At 37.3% G+C, this 18,544-nt stretch overlaps 1 non-coding gene across 1 annotated transcript; it reads left to right on the plus strand.

Moving 5' to 3' along the window:
• The first annotated feature begins 10,289 nt into the window (after window positions 1-10,289).
• Window positions 10,290-10,362, plus strand: Trnar-ucg (transfer RNA arginine (anticodon UCG)). Its single transcript has one exon. It is a non-coding gene; the product is annotated as a tRNA-Arg (tRNA).
• Window positions 10,363-18,544: the final 8,182 nt, after the last annotated feature.

Consider the following 18,544-nt stretch of genomic DNA (forward strand, 5'->3'; position numbering starts at 1 on the left):
GTTAGCTTTTATTTAGAGACTCTTTTAGTTCCTAAAGGAGAATTTTCCTTATTTTTCTAACAGAATTGTGAAACTGTATTTATTTTAGGGTCTATTGGTAAAGGTAGGGTATTAAAAGTAATGTTTAGTTAAGGTTAAATTATGTTATAAGAAGAAGAGTAATCATGTATTCACAAAACTATTGGTTGAAGAAGTTGGGAGAAGGAAGGTGATCTGCTAAATAGGCATAAAATTAGACCAGACGTTATTAAATAGAATTAATAGAATGTAACAGGATAATGCCTTCTAAACGGAGTTTCGTATCGTGGCGTAACTAGATAATAATGATTTCTCAACTAGGTGTGAGGCTGCACTGAGTCATAACTAGAATCGGATGTTCGTTGTAAATGGATTATAATCAATAGCAAAGTCTTATATAAATAAACACAAATTACACTAATATTTCAACCAGTTAGACAGCGACAAACAAACATTGAAATAAAAAGTCGTACAGTCGAGCTGTAGGATCCCATATCCTTTGGAAGGCTACATGTAGGAGATAAAAACCTTTCATAAATACGCGTTTGTCCGTGATCAATATATCAAGCGAAAGGTTATCGGCGGAGGGATGTCGCCGGTAAATCATACCGAGCGCCCAATGCCCAATATTCCGCCATACTACGCCGTACTACGCCACACTCCGCCATACTACGCCACTCTCCGCTATACTACGGCTACACGTTACGTCGCCATGTTGGCTAATTCTATCACATCCCCCGAGCCCAGCGGATGAGCGGACAATTCTATCAATATCACATTTTACATTTTTATATTTTCTGTTTAAATATTTTTCGGACTTTTTTTTTTAGCAAATTCGGTTGATCGATCTAATTAAAGTTATGTTAGGTGCTTGTTCATTCAAAACAACAAATATCAATGCTTATTACTGAAATACAATAGTCTATCTGTATTCAGGTGGTACGTGGATTTTTCACATTAGATAGTACCTACACCGTTGGCATCATTGTAAAGCATAAGGTTTTTCTTTGGATCGGAATAAAATGGCTATGAAACATCACAAGCAGTGCTTTGCGACAGGCTCATAAGGGATGATACATAACAATAAGAACAGCTCCATGGCAACAAAACACTGGAGATGAAGCGTGCGCCATGAAACCCAATAGCCGTACGGTATGCTCATATTGCGCATTTCAACTGCCTATCACCATATCCGCAAGTTTATTACAAACAACAAAAGTGTAATTCCCCCGAGACACGTATGAACTGGCACGATTACGCACAGTTCAAATACTTTTATTATTTGCGGGGTGCGCTCGCGCGGCACTAATCTTCGCCAATGTTCGGCAATATTCGGTAGTGTTCGTGTAAAAAATGTTCCTTCTTTATTGGGGCGGCTCGCGGTCGAGTGCGATAGTTCGCAACTACTGTCACAACTCCACATAGATTACTAAATAAATTGTGCAGAAGCGACGTCCGCGTGTTGCCGCGCCGAGAGTAAGAAAGTTCAGCGAGTTGAGTCAGATGCCATTTACTCTAATATTACTCTTACGATTTTTTTACAAAAAGTTTTGATAAACAATCAAATTAAACATGTGGATTGGTAGATATTTAAAGCAAAGACTGTTTTAAATTGTATATACCATAACAATAGAAAACAAATACTGAATCAGTTTTCATAACCTTATTCACAGGGTCCCTGACCATCTACTACATATATAGCACATCACCATTAAAACATAGACACAGCCCTCACAACTGATACCAGAATAGGTAACAACAACAACAACAGACGGTGTCGCGTCTAAACAGTTTAGCGTGCTTAGCATATGGCCGTCCAAAACAAGCCGAGAGCAAATGAGCCGCGGCCCATTAGCTTCAAATTGTCCGTGGCAGACAACTGCCCGTCTATTTATGTAGCTGACCTCTCTGCTTACCCCGCTATTGGCCTTTACTTATGACGTATAGTACTGACTTGTGTTTACCTAGCAGGGAAGTAAAAAACTTGAGGAAGTTTCGTTTCTTCGTAATTTCCTCGGGTTGCTAACTCGGTGTTTATAGTGATAGTGATTAGGTTTTGTGAATAAATCTATGTAGGAGGAGTTATGTTTCTCAATGTGTTCAATAAGTTATGACTATGTTTAACTTACTAGCCTGACTAGTCGGTGTAAGTAGGAAGGTCTAGGATACTAAGGTTCCTTGTCCTAGGTGGGGATGATTATCGTTGGAACAGTCACACCTATTTGATTAGCTGCATCCGACACACAAATGCCATTTGAGCGGGTCCGCTCAAACTGTTGTGCTTCTTCCCTCAAAAGACCACTTGAACTTGCCCGGTTCTCACATATCATTTTTTCACATATTGTCTGGACTTTAACAGACAATGACAAGACCTTTGAGTAAGATTCGGCATTACTTCTCAAAGTAGTCCGTTAGGAAATGCCGAGCTCGTCAAAATATTTGTGTAGCCTATTTACAAAAATAAATTCATTGTATCATTGTTTGTTTCAAAGTTTTTTTTTTTGGAAAATTCACTGAAAATATCAAAACTTTAATTGAAACAAAATTATCAGTTTCGTATTGATATTGGACGAAGTTGTTTATGCAGCGTGAGATAACAATAGTACGTATAATTGAACACAAAAGTAATAAATACCTAATTTCAAATAATAGCAATTACAGCAAGAACAGTAAGTGGTTTATGAGCTGGAGTGACCGTGAACCGACATGAGCTACTAGTTACGAGGTACAAGCTACTAACATGAGGCGAGCCTCATAAACCGCCCACCCACGGAACTGTATCTCTTGTACCTGGGAGTAAATTAATATAGTGTAAGACTTGGTTACAATAACTAAGCTAGTATCAAGGTAACATATCGTAGTATGACTTTTCAGTATAATTTGACTGCATGGCGCGGTGGCTGGGGAACTGGTTATCGTGTAACATGCACGGATTCGGTTCCCATATAGAGCATTGTTTGATCTAATAATGCTGGTTTCGGCTCTGGGAGTCATGTGTATCTAAAATGGTATGTTTGTTAATGCACCTTCGACATAGGAGAAAAGTATATTGTGGGTTAACTTAAGTTTAAAAAAAAATACGTTTTATATTGAAAAGTCATTGGAATCACGTAGATTTATTAAAATCGATCTGTGTATTGGTTACAAAGTTACAGAGAAGAAGATTTCAGATGGAAATTGGTAATATAACTTAATCTGTCCACATCTAAAGACCCAATCTACATCTACATTAATCACTTAATCTATATACATATAATAAAATCGTAGAAAAGTGCTGTCTGTACATTGAAAATAAAAATAAAAAAAATAGCAGGGGTTATTGTTATGTCGATGTCGAACCCAAAAATGTAATTAACTTTTTTTTTGTCTGTTTGTCTGTTTGTCTGTTCGTCTGTGCGCGCTAATCTCAGAAACGGCTGATCCGAGTTGGATGCGGTTTTCACGAATATATTGTGGGATGCTTAAATTTACATTTAGTGTTTGTTTCATGTCAATCGGTTCATAAATAAAAAAGTTATGTCAAATTAAAGAATCCGTCGAACATTCTATGCTTATACCATTAATCTCCGCAACTATTTGACGGATTTGGTTGAAATTTGGTACAGATATAGTTTAGAACCTTAGAAAGGACATAGATATATTTTTATTTCAAAAATCAAAAAATAAAATAGAAATAAATTATTTATAAATAATTCTATGTCGATCGTTACACGACTTCGGTTCATGTTATTGTTTTAATTTATCGAAAAAAGTAAATAAATAGTAAAAAGGTATGAAAAAAATAACATCAATATAATAAAACATTTAGTACAAAGAAAATGCTCTAACGGAGTATAGATAATTCTATGTCGATCGTTACACGACTTCGGTTCATGTTATTGTTTTAATTCATCGAAAAAAAGTAAATAAATAGTAAAAAGGTATGAAAAAAATAATATCAATATAATTAAACTTTTAGTACAAAGAAAATGCCCGAACGGAGTATACATAAATAATCCAAGTTGTCTTTATCCTCGATAGATGGCGTTGGGATCGAAATAGATCGCGCTATGGTTTCGTTACATTCATTTGGTTGGGTATCGGCCGAGCGCTTCGGTACTATCGTAGAAAAAGTGTATTATCAGTCGTATGATTATTTGTCTGTAGTGGTCCTGCTGTTTCGTATATTCTAAATTGGTTTCGTTGTATTTGTCAATTTGTCAATTAATAAGTTTATTTGTTGGGTTTTCCTGGTTTTTTGGTTAAACTATTTAACGTAGGTTTAGTTTGATATCGATTATTAGTAGTTACTGTAGTTAGTTTTTTTAATAAAATTGTAAGTCTAATTTTTTTTTAATTAGATTAGATTTAAGTCGTTTCTTTTAAATTATTTAGTTTAAGCTTGGTTATTATAGCATAGAGGATAGGTTGTAATATAGTTTCTTTTTTAATTGTTATAAATTCGTAATTCGTAGCTTTCTTTAGTTTTAAGTTAGTTTAAGTCCGTTTTTAAAATATTTTTTCAATGCCCTAAGTGAGTATACATCTATTAAATTCAAACGCAGAGCTCATTATGTTGATTTTTGAAGAGTTCCCTGGAATATCTTCCACATCTCATTTTTGAAGAGATCCCGCGAGATCGGGATCTATGTGGTTAAAACCAAAAATTTGCCGGAAGTCACTATTCCACGCGAACGAAGTCGCGGGCAAAAGCTATCATTCATAAATCTGTGGAAGGGTCAATTCTGTACATTGAAAATATTGAAAGAATAAATAGCAGGGGGTGTTACTGGATCGATACCAAATGATAAAATTTTTTTGTCTGTCTGTCTGTATGTTCAGGCATCACGTGAAAATTAACTAACGATTCGAAAAATAACGGTTCGATTTCGATAAAACTTGGTATAATTATACCTTATTATCCTTGGCATAAAATAGGATACATTTTATCCTGGAAAATACGTAGAAAAAAATCTTTATTTTTCAGTTTTATTCTACAGAACGCGAGCTCAACAGCAGTAGCTCAATAGAGGGATCTCCTTAATTATTATGGGCCTCGCCGTATTTGGGTCCAATAGACATTTATAAGATGTCATTGTCAGAGTTACTCAAAATGGAGAAATAAAACTACCACGCGAAGACCGACATCCACGCGGACGGAGTCGCGGGCGGAAGCTAGTTTCCTTAATATACTCTCAACAATGAATCTCTCAACAACAACAAAGTAATCAGGTCATCAGTCCCGAGCGTACTGACCAATATTTCGCATGCACTCGCATCGAAGCCTTCGTAATACATAATGTATAAAATATGAGCTGCTTGCAGTCCATCGCGACCGACGCGACGCGGCGCGGCGAGCGAGCGCGGGCGGCGCGGCGCGGGCGCGGCATGAATTAATAACAGCCGCAATTAATACAACAACGCTCGATGGCCGCTGCACGTATTTATTAAGAAACGTATAAATCATTGCAAAGCGCAGGGCTGGCCTACAGCCCGCTGTCATCTGTGTCGTTGAGTAGTCCATACAGAAAGCCTTTGCGCTCTCTTTCATATATCTACTGCTGTACATTCTCTTTTCAGAATCGGTCTTGAGCTCTTGACGTCCAACCACTATCAGTGACTGAGCAAGAAGGCTTGATGTAGGTACATAGGTAGTGGAAATAAAGGTTTGATATAAACAGGAGATAAGCTTAAAAGGAACTTGCATCGAATGTCATTAAAAAGTCGAAAGTTTGTATGTTAACCTAGGAAAATTAGGCAATGAATTAAATCTATCCCTATGTAAGAGAATCTTTTTGAAGAAAATAGATAGTTGTAACACATAAACGTGGCTATCATCACTACGAGGTTTCCCAGTCTCTTTTTACGCCGCCATAATATTCGACAGCCCTATTTCCTCCGGGCCGGCGGGACGCACCCCCATTAGGGGGTATTCCGCAGAAATTACTGGCAATACATCATCGAGATGTTTTTAATAAGCGCCAGTGTTGCCAGCCTCTTGACAGACTACCTTGTTCAATGGATTGTTTCCACTCTTCTGTATGAAGTATTGGTTTAATGTATCGCGCGGCTGTCTGTTTTGTTATTGCTAACAACGTGAACCCACATTATTTATGTGTGCGATCTCCTAGTGCCACAAGTTTCACTGTTACGACTAGCATAGTTTTGAGAATAAAACCGACACATCCTTGAAATTAAAAGTTTACCAAACCCCGTAAAGCTAAGAGCAGCACGAGGCTAGGTATTATAATTTCCCTCTGGGAACAATCGCGTCCATCTATCTGTAGCGCATCAATACTCGCGCTGAATGCGACGTCACATAAAGGCCATCGTCCATCGTTGTTCAAAACGACCAGCATTCGCAAAAAGCGCCGATTTAATTGCGGACGCTTCTTTGTCCCATTGTACTCCGTTCTCACTTAAATATACCAACACAACCTTTTATTTACTGATCATTCCAATCAATTTCAACCTTACTCTCCAAAGGACAAGGTCTGGAATAGCCGACACCGGCGCGGTGCTCGGCTTGTCTCGCATTAAAATTACAATGAAACATGGTTGGACGAGCCGATAGTCGACGGCAGCGAAGTGGTCGATTATGTAAATGTAGTGAATTCGTAACGCATCGCCCCTGATTTATATCGAACGATTCCTTTTCTAAAAAGCTTCGTATAATTTTAATTGACCGTTATTGGTTTCTTCCGTTATTTGGAAATCAATTGAGACATTATAGGAATGTCCGATAAAATATTCTCGAGTGATTTAAATGTGCCTTCAATTGGAATGTGAAAATAAGGTCTTTGATTTCAGTTTGGTGATTTGTAGTGTTTTACTGTAATTTAATAAGATTTATGTGGGCGTGGGCTAGTGTTTTAAATTGCTCGCTTCCTTAATTTTGTATAATTGGTATGTTGTTATTAATGATAACTGCTCGTTTCATAGAAATAATGGCTCATTTACGGGTTGATGCATCGCCCTCTGTGTAACTCTTCGCTAGTGGAATAATTGTGATCGAATCAATTGATCGTTTCGGACTTTTAGAATAGTCATTACTGTATATCGTCGAGGTGAGTTATTCACATATAACTCAACTAGTTTCACTTAAACCGCAATTACTCGCAGTTACTGCACTTGTGTGAGATTTATTAAAAGTGAAGAATTCGTCTACGCTGTATCGCCTGCATAGTTTGGGGCATTTACGGGGTATTCAATGAGTGCATTAATCACGGTGGATGTGGACTTGTCATCATAATTCCAGTAAAAAGACAAAAGCACGCAGATCTGTTGATTAGCGACAAATGCTCGGACACTGCGCGGTTATAGTTTCTGCGAACTCATTGATAAGTGATGAATGTGGCCGGTGCGCCCGCGCCGGTTTTTGATGAGCGCTTTGAACTTTATAGTCCAGGAGTCGGTGTGCTTATTGGTAAGAAACACGTAGTAATAGTATCAGCTGAAAAGAGGACTAAATTATTGGTTGCAATGCCTACACTACATGTTAATGATTAACAGTCATTCATTAGCTTGACAGAGAATTTCTGGCTGTTGAAGATTACACGACCATAAATATATTAATATACTTAGGTGTTAAATTAAGATAGAATTAGATAAAAAATAACCTAAGAGTTTTTACACAGCGTGTAGTATGTATACGTACTTCTGAATAAACAAATGATGAAAAGATAAATCACGGACTGTGCTACCGAGCTCTCGGCCAACAACAAAATTCGCGCGCATCACATGCACATCCGTCGATTAACCAGCAGTAATTATAACGACGATTATCATTGCTGGGCCCGAGCCGGCCGAGCCCGCTCCACTGCGAGCCGGGTCCACCACATCCAGGTGTCCTGTAATTGCTTGTTGACGCCGCCCGGCGTGGCTCGGCGTCCACAAAGCAAACTTTGTAATTAGCACCAAATTTATTGTTTCCGCTGACACTAAATCCACCTTCCTTATAAAATTTGGCTTTGAAATGTTAATTTTTAGGGTTCAACGCGACTTAGGGGCTTTCATTAAGTGAAATGCTAAATGAAATGAAATGAGTTGTTGCTTTTATTGTTTATTTTGTTTATTTTGATAGGTCATTTGGCTTAGTTTGATAGGTATAATTGGTCTAATGATGGAATTCTCAAGTTTCTACTATAATGTAGTTAAGATCCAAGTAATTAACTGATTATGTTTTAGCGAGACAAATTTTAGAGACATCTTAAAGTGTTTGTCACTGACTAGAAATTTGTGGCAAAGTTTTTCTTAGCATTCAATTAAAAGTCAAGTTCGAGTCCCTCTAGATATTTAATGCAATATTTTGATATTTTAATACTAAATATTGCATGTTATAGTGATACCATCGTGTTCCAAGGATGTATTTACTAGGTACTCGTCTGAATGTTGCAGTTTTTGTGTTCGTGAACAAATTATTTGTATCGGAATGTGGAGCAGTTTCGTACAGCAGGTGTTGGTCCTTCAGTGGTGTTATACAGGAATGTCGATTGTTACGAGGCAACGCAGTGCTGAGTGTTAAGAATTATAATATTTCATGTGAAGCACGTTAATTATTTCTTAATTAGTCGAGTTGTTCTTCGAAAGGGGAATTGCTAAGTAACACAACATTAACGAATCGAATTTAATCCATTTTTTTTAAATATAAAACTGAAGAGTTTGTTTGTTGCGTTAAAAAAAAATATCACTGATAATTCTAATAGAATATAGAACCTATTCTATGAAGGGCGTTCGACAACACAATCTGTGAGTAACTTGACATTGAAAACCTATCACAACTACACCCGTATTCAAATGAAGTTTACACAGCACCATGTTATTGCTAGCAGTTAGAACAACTAACATAATGTTCCCGTAAGAGTTCACACACACACACACACACACACACACACACACACACACACACACACACACACACACACATAACCGTATATCATCAGGAGTTACTCCCAGTTGTAATCCTAAACAAACAGGGCGTAGTTGAATAGTTCCCACAATAATGTGCAATGTATAGCCGATCAATCAGAGACGTTAGGACAGCGGCTATCGGATAGCCATTACTTGCCCCGGGCCCTTGGGAGCACGCTATCTTATACCCGGCCGGCAAGACCCGGGCAACGTCGGGAGACATGCCTTGTCTTGTACAGTTGCGTTTGATAGGTAACGCGTTTATTGCTACAAATTGTGGAATTGATTGTGCTTGAAGAGGGTGATGTTTGAATGCGTTAAAACAAAACAAGTAGAAGGTACGTAGTTACGTAAAATTTACATTGGTTATTATTATTTGAGAGTATTTAGTAGTTCTGAGTAACTTGGATTTGGTGTAATATAATTTGGTCAGCATCAGTCGGAATACTTGCACACACATATACATCATTAACGGCCTAAAAATAGGCCACTGCTGACCAAAGGCCTCTTCTCACACGGAGAAGGTTTGAGCATTAACACTTATTGGTAATTCACACTTATGTCACTAAAATATAAAGGATGTTCCTTCCTATATGCACACAGCGAGCAGTGGCTGGTCGCAGTTTTAGGACATACCCAGTTCAACTTACCTTCTCACGTTTCTAATGAGCATTACGCTATCTCCTGCTATGACGTCATCCCATCACAACAGTATTATATTATGTAATGCTTATACTATCCCATCTCATTGCTCTAGGATGTGACATCCTACCAAACATCGACCAATTTCACTAACACTAAGACCACCGAAAATCTCAATCATACTAACATGGTAGTGTGAATTGCTCCCAATAAGCTGGTGAAGTGGCTCCGGCACCAGTTCCCACGTTACAACGCACCATAACTCATGGTGTCACAATGTACCATGAAATTGTTACTCCTCCAGGGCCGTGCTGCAACGCCTGAAGGGATTTATCTGAATAATAATTTTGAAGACAATTCGAGAACGGAATCAGCCGACATATTGTACGTACAATAAACATGTCGCCCGGAGCCACGGGTCTTATAGTTCATTCGTTTTTTTGACGTAAATCACTCCTATATGAGCGTGTTCTTAGAAGTTTATATAACAGAGCAATAATACAATTGATTGAAATTGATTATGTCTGAAATCAATTGCAATTGTTACATATGATCTTAATTACAATTTAATTGAAATATTTATTTACATAGTAGTGTTAAAATGTGTAGTAGAACACGTTTCTGCTTGTCCAATTATCCAACTCGAAGCGTAATGTTTTCATATGCATGACGTCACAGATTACGTAACATACACACAGGCTCTGCGGTATCAGACGACCTATTTCGCGTGAGCTAGCATCGACCGTGTGGCCTAATGGATAAGGCGTCGGACTTCGGATCCGAAGATTGCAGGTTCGAGTCCTGTCACGGTCGCAACATTCTTTTTTGTTTGTTATTTTGTCGTGAAACTATGTAATATTGCTTCCTCTGTGCTTGCTCGCTGCAATTAGTAAAGTTTTATGGTTTGAATGTTTGTTTGCGGAGTTATTTTTGGGAAGTGGGTCACGAGTAATGCTCACGACTGAATTTCCCATGGGTGGGAAGTGTAGGGGGTACCTCCTGTTCTAAAGTATTTAATTTAAAGTGATGAAGGACACACTAATTTCCTAATATAATTAAGTTAAAAAACATTTTTTGGCGGCAGGAAATTAATTTTGATTGTGAGTATGAAGAAATTCTACATTTTTCTTTCTAAAATTAATGAATTTTAACTTTTTTACTGTCTGTGTAGCACACATAGACTTAAATACATTATACATAAACTATGAATTAAGGTTGCCAGACGATAAAAAACGAAACAAAATAAAACCTACACAGTTATCGTGAATTCTGAGAAACTATACAATAGTAATAAAGTGCAAAGCTTTCGTTCTAGGCATCCGAGAGATTTGGAAATTAGTCCTTTTGTCTAATGTCTGAGTCTAATTCTAAAACCAGTTTTTTGAGTAAACTTTTCGCACTAGGAACATTGCACGCCGTGTTGTGAAGCTTCAAGAATCACAGCGAATTATTTTGCATAGATAATTACAAAACATACAGAATAATGTTGCTGTTTTTTTTTATTTTTGATGAAAATTTTAATTAATTGTTGTTAATAACACTGGATGTTTAGTTTTTTTCTTGTGGCAATATTTTGTGCTGTTTTTAATTTTATGTGAAGTATGGCATTGTCAATTACATTAAGCAGTGAAAATAATCTTTAAAAATTGCATGTCATTATGCTGCACATAAGGTAGGTGCAAAAAATAAATTATTTAGTATTAAGTAGGTATAAAAAAATATATTATTTTTATTTAGTAGCAGCGTTTTAGCAACTAGTAAGTGTGACCAGACGCTAAGGTTTTGGTAACGGCAAGGGTTGCCAGACGAAAATAAAAAGTTGAAACTTCGATCTTAATTTAGTCGGACATTGGCCTACAAGTTGACCACACTATGGAAGTATACACACACATATGTATGTAGGTACACACAGACACACCCACACATGTATTATGTACGAGTAACTTCTATTGTTTGTCCATGGTGTCGGCTCGGAGACCTGCGATAGAAATAAAATGTAGTTCTCATAATATTCGAGTAAGTCAAAATTATTTTTTACGTTAGTTGAAAATGTGACTGCGATGGGTTCGATTTCCGAGTGGACCAAAGTGTTATTGGAATTTTTTGACTTCCCTAATTTTCAAAAGAGTAGTGGCTGGTTGAGTGGTAATAGTTGTATAATGTGTCGCAGGACTCGGGTTCGATTTCCTTAACCGAACAATTTTTAGTTTGATAAAGGTTCATATTAATAGAAAACTAAAACGTTTAACGTCACTCCTTTTTCCCCGAAGGGGTAGGCAGAGGTACACATTACGGCATGTAGTGCCGCTATACATTGTACATACATTTTAATGTATGTTAGTTATTTTGGTAGGCTAAGATCGTATCTAATTATTTGTAACATCAATCAGATTGCAAACAATATTATCTTTTCTAGTATCTGATAAGTAAACTGTTCAACTGGTACTCGTATGGCACATAATTAATTCTGTTTATTTGTTCAATAAACATGTATTAATAAATAAGTAAACATCGTGCGATAATACTAGTCTACTCTGAATAAACTTGTTAATATTACACGCGGGATCGATTCCTGATCATAGTCAAAATTAGTTTTATTAAAACTTATAATATTTAGTAAGTAATTATCTTCATTCTAGTTATAAGTTTATCCTGTTTTCTTAAGTAATGTTATCAGAATCAATTTTAATGAATTAGAAGTAATTATTTTGCCAAACACTAAAAATCGCCAAGTTCATAAACCTCTTAATTTCTAAGCGACCATTCGAATGATGAATTTATTAAATATATAATTATAGTATCTTATTCACACAACTATAAAAAACTTTTTTATTATAATTTAACATTAGTTAGAACAGATGTGATTACATGATGTGTCCTATTTACATTGGCTAGACATGTGAGCAGACATGTTTAGCTAAGGATAAACACCGCATCTATAAATAATGTCTCATTTGCAGCCAAGCACATCGCTTGTAAGAAAACATCTGGTCACTCAATTTGGACCCGAACTTTTGAATCAGAATTAGTGAGGGTTTTCACCCACGTCCCAATCCCAACTGTGGGAAACGGTGTCCCAGTAGTGGATTGAATGTAAATAATACATGACATCTCCCGTGTACCCTGTAGTGGTCAGTAGTGTGTTTAAATACGAGTAGGTCTGTAGGTCCTCACGCATTCTCGTTTAAATAAATTAAAGAGTGAATTAATTAGATTATAGGTATTTACGATTGTTTTGGGAAATACAAAAAACTGGAATTGTGCAATGTAATTTTTCTGCTCTCAAAAAACCCTTATTCGGCAATTAAACTTGCCATTAAATGACTAGACCAATTTACAAGTTAAGTAAAGTATAACTGATTGCTTCGTTGGCTGAGTGGTTGCAAGCCAGGCAAGGGGTTTCGTTTTCAATTCCCATGTTGGGCGAAATATTGCTGGGCTTTCTCACCACTTATTACATTGGACTTACAACATAAATTATGAAAAGTGGGTGTACATTGTACAGTTACATTACGTGCCATAATGTTGCTTTTCTGCCTACCCGTTCGGGAATAAAAGGCGTGACGATATAAGTAATAATATAATAAAGAATAACAAAGATAAAAAAATATTTGTCATCTTCATCCATTTGTGTTATCTCCATACAAGTGAATCACCATCAGCCTGTAACTCTCCTACAGCTGAGAAAAGCCCTCCTCTTACACGGAGGACCGCAAGCAACTAAACAATGTGTAGTACCACAATAACTCCCAGAGATTGTGAGTAAGCAGCCCTCGCGAGTGCGGGGCTAAGTGTTGGGAAGTATTCGGCGAGGCTGTGCTGACCCGCCGATAAATTAGCATGCATAATGTATGCGCCAGCCCTCACCGGCCCTCAGCCTCACCGGACAGTGCGGGACCCTCTGCACTAGGAGTGGACCTTGTAATTACGTGGTCTATGTTTGTTGTTCTTTCAATTTTGTTGAAGATAGTTGTATGTGACTGTATGAATACTTGGTCTTACCAGTTTCTTTAATCGACTTCATTAAACGACTCCAAAAACGTATCTTACTGAAAATTATTCAAACTAATTTTAAAACTGTAAAGTAAAAAGTGTGTCAATGAAATAGTAACGTCATTCGTGTTGCGGGTTAGTGGTCGTTTTGTATAAACTTTTAGGTGTCTTCCAAACATAAAACAATTCGGAAATACTCGTCAAGTAGTAATAAAAGAATTTACGAGTTCCTGACTTCATCTCGCCACATGTGAGACCTGACAGTTGACAACCGTACCTCCACAGTATGGCCGGCTAAACTTAGACACAACAATACACACCGCAATTGTTTCAAACTTTATTTCATTCCTAGTACCACTAAATCAATTTTAATAACGCAGTACAAATAACCACGCTCGTATTATGTCCAAAATTTTTTCAATGGCACTAAAAGGTGTCACAAACGGCTTTCTCTCAGTTTCTCGACACCTAATCAAAGAAAATATTATAGCGTAACGCATAACAAAACCAAAATTCTTAATTACACATCCATTGCTAGTCACATTAGACTGTTTGAGGTAGAAGCTAATACTAAATACGCAATGAATAGCGAACAAAGCGATGTGTTACGTGTTATTAGTATCGTGAGGTCGGCGGTGCCGTGTACAGTCGTCAACATAAACACATGGGTATAATCACGCCAATAACTCACTCGTGACAATACCACTAGTGATTCGGAGATGTCACATATGGCGGTTAGGTCGGTACACACTGAACTTTGCTAGTTAACGCTAACATGTTTTATGTGACGTGTGATTTTATGACTTTGTTTCAAGTTTTATTCGTGTTTCATAACACCGCCGAGTATTGGGGCTTCACCTTCGATTTTATTGCTGGAATACCAATGAAATAGTGCGTCAATATTCACTTGGCAATCGGAAACTGTATGCAAAATGCACGTTACGTTAGGAATATGCTAAAGTTAACATTTTTAGTGGGCAACTAAGAATAAATTCAAAAATTATTGTTCTACTACCATCTTAATTATTAAAACAAATAGCATAAAAACAGATTTAAGAATCACAGAAGAGAAATTTCTCAGCCCACTGTGTCACCGCCTTGCATGTCAAGTGTGTGGCACATAATGTATCGCGACACGACAAACAAGTAATAACAGCGACTAATTGTCGCAGCGACGCGCGACTGCGACTGCACGGAGTATCCGGCTGCTGACTGTACGTGCGGATGGATTGATGCATGGGCTCTCCTGCAGGAGATAGTATCTATTTGTAGGTCCAAATGTGTTTGTGAGTAAACTACTCGTAGTCATAGATGACCAAATGTGTTCTTATAATGTATCGAGATAAAAGTATCGCGATACATATTTATTTTTTGCTAACCGATGCTAACATCAAACGCTAAAATACACTTGCAAGATCAGAGTTATCACGAGTGCCTAGTAATATGTAAACTGAACTGACTTGATTGCCATTTTCCCTCGATGATGATGGGTCAAATGTGTTGTTCAAAATCAGTATGTGTAAAGAAGGACTTAAGACAGAAAAGGGTATATGACAAATATTTATTTTCTTGTAGATTATTTTAAAACATTAGACACGTATATTTTTTATTTTCTTACGGAAACAAATAATACTTTCGGAGATATATTATTGATTTGACAAATCGCGTGTCGTCACTTCTAAGTATGTTTTGTGCGTAGGAATTACGTATTTGATTTGTTTTATCTAAGTATCTTATAGGACAAAATAAAAAATATGTGTCTAATATTTTTTCATTGCCTAACTGACAGACTAAATAGATTTTTAATTTTCATACCCAACCATCATCCTTATTCTTTTTTATTTACAGGACTCTAAGCACAAATGTCATGGGACCTTCCACCATACTTATTGGACTCACTTCTAAGTCCTAAGGGGAAACTGTAGTATTGATGGGACCTGATATGTGACACCTTCGCAGCCCCGTACACTGACACAATGGTGTTATGTTCTCACAACATTGCTGTCAAAACGTATATAAACTATGGTAAGCCTATTTCCCCCAAAGGGGTAGGCAGAGCTGCAGATATATTATGTTACTTTTTTGTACTGACGAATGTACATGTCATACAGTTATGTGATCGGCCCCATGTTACATGGCGCGTTTTCATGGAGATGTATGAACTAGAATTCTTAAATTATTTAGAATTTTGAAGCGGCTACGGTGACCATTGTTGGTATAACATAAGAAGGTTTAGACTATCCTTAATTCCAGACTACTTGCTGTACAAGATTTTTTAAAATCAAAAGTTTATAACATAATGACTGCACGGTTGATGCGGAGCAACGGGCAGCCATTATGTTATAAACTTGATTCCCATTGCAGCGGGCTTGATTCCCGAACGGATCAACTCTTTGTTTGATCCACAAATTATTGTTTCGGGTCTAGGTGTCATGTGTATGTGAACTTGTATGTTAAATTCACCCACAATACAGAAGAAAATTCTAGTGTGTTGCAACGTTTAAAAAAAGACATGTCCTGACGCTGGAGTCGAACCACTTCACCTTCGCCAAAGAAATCTTCCAACACTTGTTACAAAAACAAACAGAATCTATCGTATATTTTATAGCTAATACTTTTATTCGTATGGCATGTGACGAGGCAATAAATCGCGCCGTTTAATTATTAATGCCGCGGCATGCGACACACATGCGCCCGCTAATGGAGCGTACACTCGCTCCTTGGATGCGTAATGTGGCACGAATCGAAAATACTTACACATCACGTTTATATCAATATTGTGGCTTCAGCTTGTTTGTACTTCAGCAGAAGGAGGTACTTATTGTTGAGCACCTAGTTTCACTGATGGTCAAGTCAGATTGGCAGACTATTCTATTTTTTACGTTCCCAAAGTACTGACTAACTGATCTAATTTAAATAAATGCTTAGGTCTTTTAATAGTCCCTGAAAGACGCCTAAAAAAGTCTATTTTTGATGTGTCCAAAGTGTCTGGTCTAATTGGTTTTAATGTTTTGACTTTTATTATTTTTCTAAATTGTACATGAGGACGAAAGATTCATAGAGGATAATTAATTATTATGACTGTGACTCCGAGTGTCTTACAATTCTAATTACGACTGCTAAAAGGGTTTCTGGTTCAATTCTGAGGTCAACCATATTAGCGTTGGACCTTTCAGTTCTAGGAAATTCTTAGTATTAGGTAGTCTGGAATGAAATGTGTGTCACTTAGAAAGGACTCATAACACTTCCAAAAATTGAGAGTTATTTGTTTATTATCTCTGCTCCTTATTGACTAAAAGATGTTTTTTTTTGAGGGGAATATAATCGAATGTCTTCTCTCGCCTTGTGCGAGGCGAGAGACAGTGTCAGACTCCTACTGAATAAAAACCACTTCTTGTCTTGCTCATTGAGCTGGAGCCCCGGCAACCCGCTAGATAGTCTGTTCAGTTGTATTAACGTTTAACAAAAGTATAATAATACCCAGTATATGACACAAAGTTATCCTACATAAACAGCAAGCAACTCCTACTTAAGTGCTTGTATAATTGTGTCTAGAGTAACCGTGTTAGTATTCTCGTCGACACGTCCTGCCATAACACACACTACACACTATACACGACACACTACACAGTACACACTACACAAACTGCACTGCTGCACAATACATATATGTATAGCTGTGTGTGATCTCCTACATCTGGACGACGAGTGGCCCTCTGGCGATTGACACAGTTGAGACGGGTCCAGTAAGTCAAGTGTGGGGTAATGTAATATTTGAAGTGTTGTGTGGTGATCATGTGGTGCTGTGGTGGTTTAGATGTGTTCGGTGTATATGTTAATTGATTATTATATCAATTGTAATGTTTGTTTGCCGACTTAAAGTTGTTACGCTTGCCACTAACTTCTTTTTTTATGTTTAAGGGGCCGACGTTTGGTCCCTATCTCGCCTGATGGTAAGTGATGATGCGGCCTGCGATTGAGCACGTCTGCCCATAAGCAACCTATTCACTCGGGCTTTGAAGACACCCAGGTTGTATCCATCAGGAAACAAACTAAAAAACGAACTAACTAACCGAATAAAGATATTAATAAATCACTAAAACGTAAGACATGATAGAAATTAGAATAAAAGTAAACGTAATGTGGTATCATTATGGCAATTGAATAGTTACTGCAGATTTAAACTCAATAAACATTTGGCTTAAGTTGACTTACTTTCGCTCCTCCACTATGTAGCCGGGCAGTTCGCGTGAGAATGGCCTGCACCTCGGTCCACTCATGATCGGAACATATTATTTTTTCTCCTATAAATCCGTATCGGACCCAATCTGTACCGATACCAACAGACTCCGTATCTCGTCGGAAAAGTACCTATTTTCAATAAAAAGTATTTAATGCAAACCTTTTATCTATTTGTTTCAACAACAGACGTTGAGTAAAATGTGAAGTGATTTCTTCTTAGGGTGATTTTGAGATTAGTTCGTTATGTTATGCCTACGCTGCTACATTTTTTTGGTACATCCATGGGTGTTCATTTCACCATCCTTACCGAAAATCGAGCCCGAGACCGCTTGTTCGGTAGTTGCCACTCGACCAACGGGGCAGGTATTTATACTATGAATCAACAAAATAATAAAGAAAAATAACACAATAAACGGTCGGAAATAGAAACGAGCTTAGTTTAGCCACGACTGACGGGTTTATTTGAACATGAACCAGGGAACGAGATCTGGTATCAGTAAATGAGTCATATTATAATTATTTCAGCATTAGTTGTTATCCAAACATTTGTAGTTTCTATCGCTACCCGGTGGCCGGTTATTACAACAATAAAGTAAGTACAAGGGTTGTTAATAGGTCCATAACTCGCGCGAGCACTTCTCCCGTTTATACCGCGTTGTCACGTGATGCCCGTATCCGACCGGCCCGTAATTGGCTAATGATAATGACTATTGATAATTTTACCCATTACAAAAGGTGAAATTGTTCTTTATTATTGTTA

The sequence above is a fragment of the Spodoptera frugiperda genome, chromosome 7, assembly GCF_023101765.2.
Source record: "Spodoptera frugiperda isolate SF20-4 chromosome 7, AGI-APGP_CSIRO_Sfru_2.0, whole genome shotgun sequence".
NCBI classification, from domain to species: domain Eukaryota; kingdom Metazoa; phylum Arthropoda; class Insecta; order Lepidoptera; family Noctuidae; genus Spodoptera; species Spodoptera frugiperda.